This window comes from Coptis chinensis, chromosome 2, assembly GCF_015680905.1.
Source record: "Coptis chinensis isolate HL-2020 chromosome 2, ASM1568090v1, whole genome shotgun sequence".
Lineage (NCBI taxonomy): Eukaryota > Viridiplantae > Streptophyta > Magnoliopsida > Ranunculales > Ranunculaceae > Coptis > Coptis chinensis.
Genome location: NC_141457.1, coordinates 93,907,192 through 93,916,587, shown reverse-complemented (window position 1 = coordinate 93,916,587; position 9,396 = coordinate 93,907,192). Strand labels below are relative to the sequence as shown.

Here is a 9,396-nt window from a genome sequence, read left to right as displayed (position 1 = left end):
GTCTATTCCATATTTGCAAAAAAAAATAAGATTGGATGCTTTTGGGGACAATGCAGTACATTGTAGACATTTTTCAGGTTTCAAATATCGACATGATCATGTTAGAGACTCAGAGACATTTTATGTGATGCATTTTGGAGAGGCTAGGGTACAAGTGAAGAAAGAGGCTCCTATCAATTTTCTTATCAATCCAAATGAGGGTAGATGGATGTTTTGGCCCTACGAATGTATTAATCTATAGTTGGTATGAGGGAAAACATGTGTGTGTTGATGTAACTGGAGCATCTTCGTTGGTAGGGCTTGGGAATGGAGTTTTGAGGTGGAAGAAACAGTTAATAGAGCAGCGACAGAGAAAATTGAGAAATACGAGAATGTTTGTAGGGCTAACCAACATTGTTTCATTTCGTTCAGTTTCGACACTTTCGATTTATTGGCATAACAATCTGTTGAGCTCCTTATGAGGTTATAGCAAGTTATGGACAATAACATAATGATAGTTGGTTCTAACGAGTTTGCATTTAGAATGATAAAATTTGTTATTTAGAAAGGACTTTCGACACAGCTGCTTATTGCACGTTTGTATTAATTAATTGTAAAACTCGTTATCATTATTAATAAAAATTTTCATTTCAAAATAATAATAATAATAAAATAAATAAATAAACGAAATGAAACGAAACGAAAAAAATTTGAAAAAACTCACGAGACGGAATGAAACATCTTGTTCCGAAAAAAAAATCGAAAAAAATACACATGACGAAATAAAAAGTTCGGTCCGAAATTTCACAACTCAACAGCTATCTCCGTAGTAAGTACGTGTTACCCTCATTATTACTTTTTGAAAAACTACCTTCATTGTCACATTTGCATTGGGTAATTATTTTTAGCTCATAAGGGTGACAAGTTATTATTTCCCTTCAAATTGATTTGTATAGGGCCATTATTTTTTACTCATAAAGATGACAAGTTGTTATTTCCCCTCAAAATGATTTGGATTGGAAATGCTCTAAAAAAAACGCGTTTTAAGACCAGCTTCTTCTTTATCATATATAGCCACCCAACTTTCCAGCTTTAATTTATGTCCTGATGGGCTATGGCTAATCGGTAATGGCAAACTAACTTTGATGACTAGAGAAAATCTGAGGGGTACAAGATAACAGAAGTTGGTCCACCAAAGAATGCGATGGTCCTAACTCTTAAGTGCAAGTCGCTTTCTGATGGACGTAGGACCAGAGTTGTGATGCTCATTTCATCATTTCATGTATTTTTTTTTTTTTTTTTTTGGTAAAGCTCATAAGCTCATTCCTTGTACAGTTGGACTTACTTTTTATGCATTGAAAGATTATATATGAATTAATTGGACGGAGCTGTTTTTCTCACTTTCTTGCTCCCCGTTTTTCCAAATTAGAAAGAATGAATAATACGTTGATACCATCTGTATTCTGTGACATGAATATACTTACGGGTGTGCAAAAAACGGAGGGAACCGACCAAACCGACCGAACCGGACCAACCCGAGCAGTTTTGGTCGGTTATTCATACAGAACCGGTTTGGTTTGGTTTAGAAAACTATAAAACCGACCCCTTCGATTCGGTCATCGGTTTAAGACAGTTGGAAACCAAAAAAACTGACCCAACCCGAAATTTTAAGTTAGGGTTAGCAATAACTTTTATTTATAACTGTTAGATACTAAAATCAATTTTGAGCCTTTGGATCTTGCATAAAATCAAACTAACTCTAGCTAATAGTTCATTCTCTCTTACTAACTCCTCTTCCTCCCTCACCAAGCCGCCACTACACCAAACCTCACTAAGTGCTCATCTCCTTCCTCCACTCAAACTTACACCTCTTTATGCTTTTATTTTCTTTGAAGATAAAATTCGGAATGTTCAAGAGAATGGATTTCATGCTGCTATTGTTTATGATAATCGAGAGAAGAGAAATTTGGTTTATTTTTTTTGAACTCCAAATTTATCTAGAAATTCGAAGTGATCCGTTTAACACAGATGAAGGTACATATACAAACTAAACACATTGTATTGAAAGTTGTCTGGAATTTCAAAATAATGCATCAGAATGAACAGCCACTGCATTAGATTGATCTCACTATGATAAGAGTAATGAAATGGACTGAAAATCAACCACCACGGGTTTCTCGTCTAGTGGCATCATGGAGGAGGTCAGTGTCTACTCCTTTCGGGGGGAGCTAAACATATCTCACAACTGATCCCCTGATGAAGCAATTCCTTACAGAGAGCATGTGAGGGTATTTGTCTTGATCAACAACTCTAGTATTCTCAAGGTTAATATTAAGATACTGGTCAACAGAATGCAAAGTTCCCCTTATTGCCAAATCATTTTTCAACTCTACTGTCACTTCTCTACCAACCAAATCCTTGAAATATGAAAAGAACAACATATTTGGGTTTGATAATAATTTGGAAACCGCTGCTTCAACTAAATCCTTGGTTTATTTGATTAGTTATAACTTTTGATTTAAATGATTAATGTTTATGTTTTTAAATCTAGTGTAAAAATTTGTATTATTTAATTCAATATGAAAACATTTGTCCATCCCCACTGGTACTGCTACTAAATTGTCGGGTTGGTTCAGTTAATGTTGGGTAAACCGAAAAAACTGTCGGTTTGGATCAGGTATCGGTTAGGTGAGAAAATGTCGGGTCGGTTGCGGGTTGGTTAACTCCATCAGGTTGGGTCGGGTCGGTTATTATATCACATAAACCGATAGAATTAGTTCGGTGGTCGGTTTTAGCCCAAACCCGACCCAAACCGACCCGTGCACACCCCTAAATATACTTTTGTTTTTTTAGTGGCAAGACATGAATATACTTTGATATATTGATACCACGCCCAAAATTGGAAAAGTGGATGTGATAATTAAGGACATCTCTAATGGATGGTGTAAAATTACACCTCCATATAAGCTCCACCTAGGTGTTATTAGGATTTTTCAACTCTAATTACACACAAAGATATAAACTATAAATATCCGCACTATAATTCCCAATAAAAAAAAAATGATATTAAACTCAGACGTCACTCCAAATGACGTCTCTCCTTAATTATGGTTGAATAAATACCCTCTAATTTACCATTTTAGCAATAAGAAAATTGCCACAATTTGATTGGATCAAATGCAAAATTTAAGGTTGAATATATAAGGTGATCTTGGACATACCCAACAAAACACTCCCGTACTCCAACTTTAAAATAAATAAATAAAATAATTTTAGACACATTTAGCTTTCTAAATTATCCTTCTTTTTTATTAGGCGTACTCAAGATATTTATGAGAAATTTTTTGCTCGTTGGGCAGTTAGCTCATTGCGTCCTTGCCCAGTAGCATCTCTCCATGTGTCCACTAATTGATGACGTCAACCAATAACTTAACGGAGACGAAATGGAAAAAAAAGATGCCATAAAATTGAAAAAAGGAAATTTAACTAACATGAAATAAGGAAAGTAAGATTGCAATGAAATCTTTCTGGTACTTATGTAGTTTTCTGACTTTTCTTCACTTCTCTCCCTTTCTCACGTGGTATTAATGAAAATATACTAGATTAAAACCAAATTAATTTAGAAGTGAACAGAGTTATAAATTGATTTTAGGTGTACATTAATATTGTTCGATGATACTTAGTCTTTATTCTTTGGCATATTGATTAGCAGAAAGGATATTTGTTTGGCTAAAATTATTGAATTTTACAGATATTGTTATGCTTCCGTTACAGGTATGGCAGCGTGACTCATTGATTTATGCATGTCATCATCCTCTGCACTCCGTTATTCAAAGTAGAAAGTTCAATCAATCAGCAAGATTTCTATCATTTCTATCTCATGTTGCTTGTCTTTACTAGTGTTGGGTACCATAATATATATCATGAACATCTTTTTCTTCACATTATCAAACTGTTAGCTCTCTTTGCTTTTAAAATATGGAGCTGAGGCACATTAAAAAAGCAACTAGCATTATCTCAATTGTGAATTAGAATATGAAATAACCCATGCCCGTCGAATTTTAATGGATGAGAGGTAAAAAGATTGATGGTTAATGCAAAGTACCGATTTTCTTTTCTAAGAAAAAAATGAACTAAGAAAGGGTTTTCCACTTTGTGTAGAAGATACAGCAAAGAATGCGAAAACAAACTTTTAATAAAAAAAAAAGGATACCAAATAAACGTGTCCTTATTTTGTTTTTCTTTTTTTTTAATTCTTTTGTCCTTATGGGAAATACCCCAAAAATATTCGGAAGATATTATTGGATTTAGACAGTTATTGGGATATGTCAAAAATTTATGTTAGTTATAGGGTATGGGAGTGTTTTGTTGGGTATGTCCAAGATCACCCAATATATACCCTCTGTAAATGTGTGTTTTAGTTATCCCTTACAAATATAATTGGAGAAGAGAAGGGGGTTTGAAAATAGAAAAGACCGAGTTCGTTGTTGAGTGAACTGCCTACGTATCTGTCTATCGATTCTAGGGGAAGAGAAGAATCAAGTCTGACATAGTTCATGCGGGTGGTATTTATAATTGTTGAGCATGTAGATCTGCGCAACACGTGTACTGACGAGTACAGATGTGTGGTGGAGATCAGGGATGCGTGTAGGGTAGGTATTGGTAGGAATTCCGTAATGATGGGGAGTGGTTGCAGTGGTTCATATATTGTGGTGATGGATTGTGTAAGTATGGCCCTGGTAATGATTGCATCTGGATAAGGGATTATGTCATGAGATGAAGCGTTCTGGGTGAGTTCGTCTGTGCGACCTGCGTCATCCTAGAGCGAGCTTGTAGGATGAACATCTTAGATCAGGTGACGATGTCGTTGCTTGTAGTTCGAGCTCAAGTAGACCACCTACATGAGGCGAATCGCTTATGAACCGAGTTTGGAGGTCAAGGATATGAGGTCGGTGTGGTATTTCTGTTATGTTGGACACGTGTATGATATACATTGGTTGTGTATATTAGTCCCTCACATTGCCCCTTCTCATTAGGTCGTTCCAATTCTGTGGGGGCGACCTGATGAGAGTAATTCCACACGTGGGAACTGGGAAGCATGCGGAGTAGTAACGGAAGATACAAGTGATGTTGGTTTGACACGTACTGAATTGATCCTAGAGATGTAGGTTCTCAATTAGTAAGAAAGTTGTTGCACGAGGAAGTCTTGGAGCTCGAGTGAGCCAGATGCTTTAGTGAGCGTTTTGCACTAAGTGGACCTTAGAAGCATAGGTCCTCGACTAGTGAGAAGTGACCTTTCATTGCTTATGTAAGCATTCTGCTCCAATAGGTCAAGGGACCTTTGATCGCTTATGGAACGAAGCGTTCCGTTCCAATAGGTCAATGGACCTTTTCACGCTTTACGGAAGTGTTTTGTTCGTAGAGAGCGTTCTTACTTAATTGATCCTAGAGTTGTTGGTCGTCAACTAGTAAGAACTGTATAGGCTATGGAGCCTGGTAGCTCGAGTGAGCGTGGTAGGTTAAGAAAACGTGTTGTTCGCGGAGAGCGTGTTAGCTTAAGAAAGCGTATTGCTCGCGGAGAGTGTGTTAGCTTAAGAAAGTGTATTGCTCGAGCGTGTTAGTTTAAGAAAGTATATTGCTCGCGGAGAGCGTGTTAGCTTAAGAAAGTGTATTACTCGTGGAGAGCGTGTTAGCTTAAGAAAACGTATTGCTTGCAGAGAGCGTGTTAGCTTAAGAAAGTGTATTGCTCGCGGAGAGCGTGATAGCTTAAGAAAGTGTATTGCTCGCGGAGAGCATGTTAGCTTAAGAAAGCGTATTGCTCGCGGAGAGCGTGTTAGCTTAAGAAAACGTATTGCTCGCAGAGAGCGTTCTCGCTGAGTTAATCCTAGAGTTAGAGGTCATAAACTAGTAAGAACTATAGAGGCTAAGAAGCTTATGAGCTCAAGTGAGCGTGATACTCAGGTGGGCGTCAGGGCCCAAGTGAGTCTGCCTGCGCTAGTGAGCTGGCGGCTCTAGTGAGCATCCTGATTTGGAGATCGCAGTTGATAGCTAGCCTTGATAAAGAGTCGAGAGACGACCTCCGGGTCTTGACAACAAAGAGGGACGACGGGGTCTTGATAATAGGAGCGGAGGCAACCTCTGGGGTCTTGATAACAGGAGCTGGGGCGACCTCTGGGGTCTTGACAATAGGAGAGAAGTGGTGACGCTATGCAGCGTTTGAGCTCGAGTGAGCGTTATACTCAGCTGGGTGTCGTGATCCGAATGAGTCTGTGGGCATCCTGATTTGGAGATCATCGTCAATAGCTAGCCCCAGTTTATTTTTGAAGTTTTAATTGCCCTGTACAAAATGCGAGCTAGCACCAAAGAGTTATTACGAACTAACGGTAGTAATTCTGGAGATGCATAGAGCATAATAACTGAATTGAGCCTATTAAGATGGCAATGACTGGCCCCAGTTCGGAAATGGCTATGGCTAGCCCATAGTTTGGAGCTTGATGAACCTGTACAAAATGCGTGCTAGCACCAAAGAGTTAGTATGAACTAACAGTAGTAATTTTGGAGCTTGATTGACTGCACTCTGATTGATTCGTTGCGACATCTCGTTAATCTGCTGATTAACTTCATGGATACCGTCCTCTGCTATTGCATCAGTTGGGTTTTGTGCGTCCACTTGTGCTTTTAGAGCGACATTCTCCTACCTGAGCAGGGTGATGTGCTCGTTCATTGTGCCTAACTAACTTGTTAAGCCTTAGATCTAAGCTTCGAGGCTTGCCATGCTTCATGGGCTTGAGTATTTCTGATTTTTAGAAAGTGGTTTCTCAAGAAATTGAGACCACAGACGGCGCCAATGTAAAGGTGTGTTTTAGTTATCCCTTACAAATATGATAGGAGAAGAGAAGGGGTTTGAAAATAGAAAAGACCGAGTTCGTTGTTGAGCAAACTGCCTACGTATCTGTCTCTCGATTCTGGGGAGAGAGAAGAATCAGGTCTGACGTAGTTCATGCGGGTGGTATTTATAGTTGTTGAGCATGTAGATCTGCACAACACATGTACTGACGAGTACATATGTGTGGTGGAGATCAGGGATGCGTGTAAGGCAGGTGTTGGTAGTAATTCCATAATAATGGGGAGTGGTTGCATTGGTTCATATATTGCGGTGATGGGTTGTGTAAGTATGTCCCTGGTAATGATTGCATCTGGATAAGGGGTGATGTCATGAGATGAAGCGTTCTGCGTGAGATCGTCTATGCGACCTGCATCATCCTGGAGCGAGTTCGTAAGACAAACATCTTAGATCGTGCGACAATGTCGTTGCTTGTAGTTCGAGCTCAAGTAGACCACCTACATGAGGTGAATCACTTATGAAGCGAGTTTGGAGGTCAAGGATATGAGGTCGGTGTGGTATTTCTGTTATACTAGATACACGTATGATATATATTGGTTGTGTATATTAGTCCCTCACACCTTCCAGGATATTTTAGGTCATCCACATGTCACATCAATTGTATCAAATCTTCAATGAATCTAAATTTTAAAGCAATTATTTATAAGATTCTGGCCACTTTATATTTTTTATAGTTTGTCACTATCAACCGTATTATCCGAAAACAACCATAATAATAAAGTAACTACTGGAACCATGGCTCATTACATTTTTTTTTTTTCTTTTCCAACATTTTTATTTCGGTTTTGCATATCTAATAAAAATTTCATTTTCAAACTACTTCATCTATCCTAGTCATATTTATATATATATGGGGGCTACGATGGTTATATGAACTCAACTTAATTAAAGTGACTCCAAAGTTACTCCACCACTAACTATAATGAATTATACGCTGATTTTTTGTAGAGATATTCTCCACACAATATAGATCATTCTCAATAAAAAAATAAAAAAAAAAAAAAAAAAAAAAAAAAAAAAAAACACACACACACACACACACACACACACACACAAACAAACAAACAACAACAACAACAACAACAACAACAACTCATTTGAAAATGTACAAACAACTTCGTCAAAAATCATTTAGATCGGAATGTTATGAAATTATCCAACAGCTCAATTTTTTTTAATTTCATAACAAGTTTTGACAAGATTAGACATATTTAATTATATTGAGCATATTTTTTGTGTGGGTGTTCTCCATTATGTGATGTATATCTCTACAAAAAAAGTAACCCTCAATTCATCTTATAAATCCAGTTTTAAGAGTGGAGTAACATTGGAGTCACTATAAGGTAGAGTTCATATAACCATCCTATATAATCTTAGAAGTACATAAAATATATATGGGATATATATAATATGGATCTTAGAAGTACATATTTATTTTAAGTTAAAACTAGTAAATGGGCACGTGCGTTGCACGTGCTATAAAAGAAAATTTGTTGTGGAGAAAATCAAAGTAATGAAAGCATGTAAATTAGAATAGTAAATTAAAAAGTTCAATAAGAAAAAAAACATTTCAATACGCTAGTTGTATTCTTTGTTCGATTCGTTTTTGGATGCTCTGCCATGTTGCGATTAAATATATTCGAAGAGGTAATTTAGTCAATATATAATTATTAGTTTATATGCCACAAACTAATTTACCAAAAAAATAGGCATTATGTTAATGAAGTTAACCTTTGTGTTGCTAGTTGTGTAATTATCTTGTCGAACATTTATATGTGATTGAGGAACATTGTTGGATTCATATGAGTGTACCCCAAATAGTTTAAGAGAATTAAAAAAAAATTGACCCAAATGATAGTCTCGTGGAACATTTTCGTTAAGAGAAGTGTTGCCAAATATTAGCTCTTTCCCTAACATTACCATTTACAATGAAAGAAAGGGATCAATGTTCTCGTAAGAGAGTATGGCTTGACGTTGTAGCCATCTTCCTTCCAGCTACCAAGGCATGACATACCCTACAAAAGCTTGAACTGCTAGCTACTTGTGAATCAGGTTCAAGGCATACATATACCCAGTTCATTTATATTAGCAGCTTTCTCAATGTACACCAGGAACTATAGTCATGCAGTTAGTTCTGGAATAAGTCATTGAGTCCTGGTTCTCCAAATTAAGCATGCTCTGGCCAGGATTTGATGGTCAGTTGGAAAGTCCTATGGTACTAACATAGTTGCAGTTCGGGGGTTATGTTTGTTGGTTTGGCTTGGATGAAAAACTACCTAAATTGGACTTTCTGTCAAACTCTGTTATGCAACAGGTAACTTATCTAAGTCCTGACTGGTTTGCATACTTTAATATCACTTGATTGCAGATTATTTAGGAAGGCTTCTAAGCTAACCTTATCCCTCACTGAGAATTTTAGACATCAGGGAAAGAGGCGCAACTTACCTGTTAGGCTGTTTTATAGAACAACTATTTACGGAAATGATGTTGCATCACTGTTGCATGGCAAACCA

The 9,396-nt window shown here is 37.2% G+C and overlaps 1 pseudogene; it reads right to left on the bottom strand.

Annotated features, from left to right (window-relative positions):
- Nucleotides 1–1,719: 1,719 nt before the first annotated feature.
- On the bottom strand, nucleotides 1,720–2,574 carry LOC147519110 (sm-like protein LSM2 pseudogene; annotated as a pseudogene).
- Nucleotides 2,575–9,396: the final 6,822 nt, after the last annotated feature.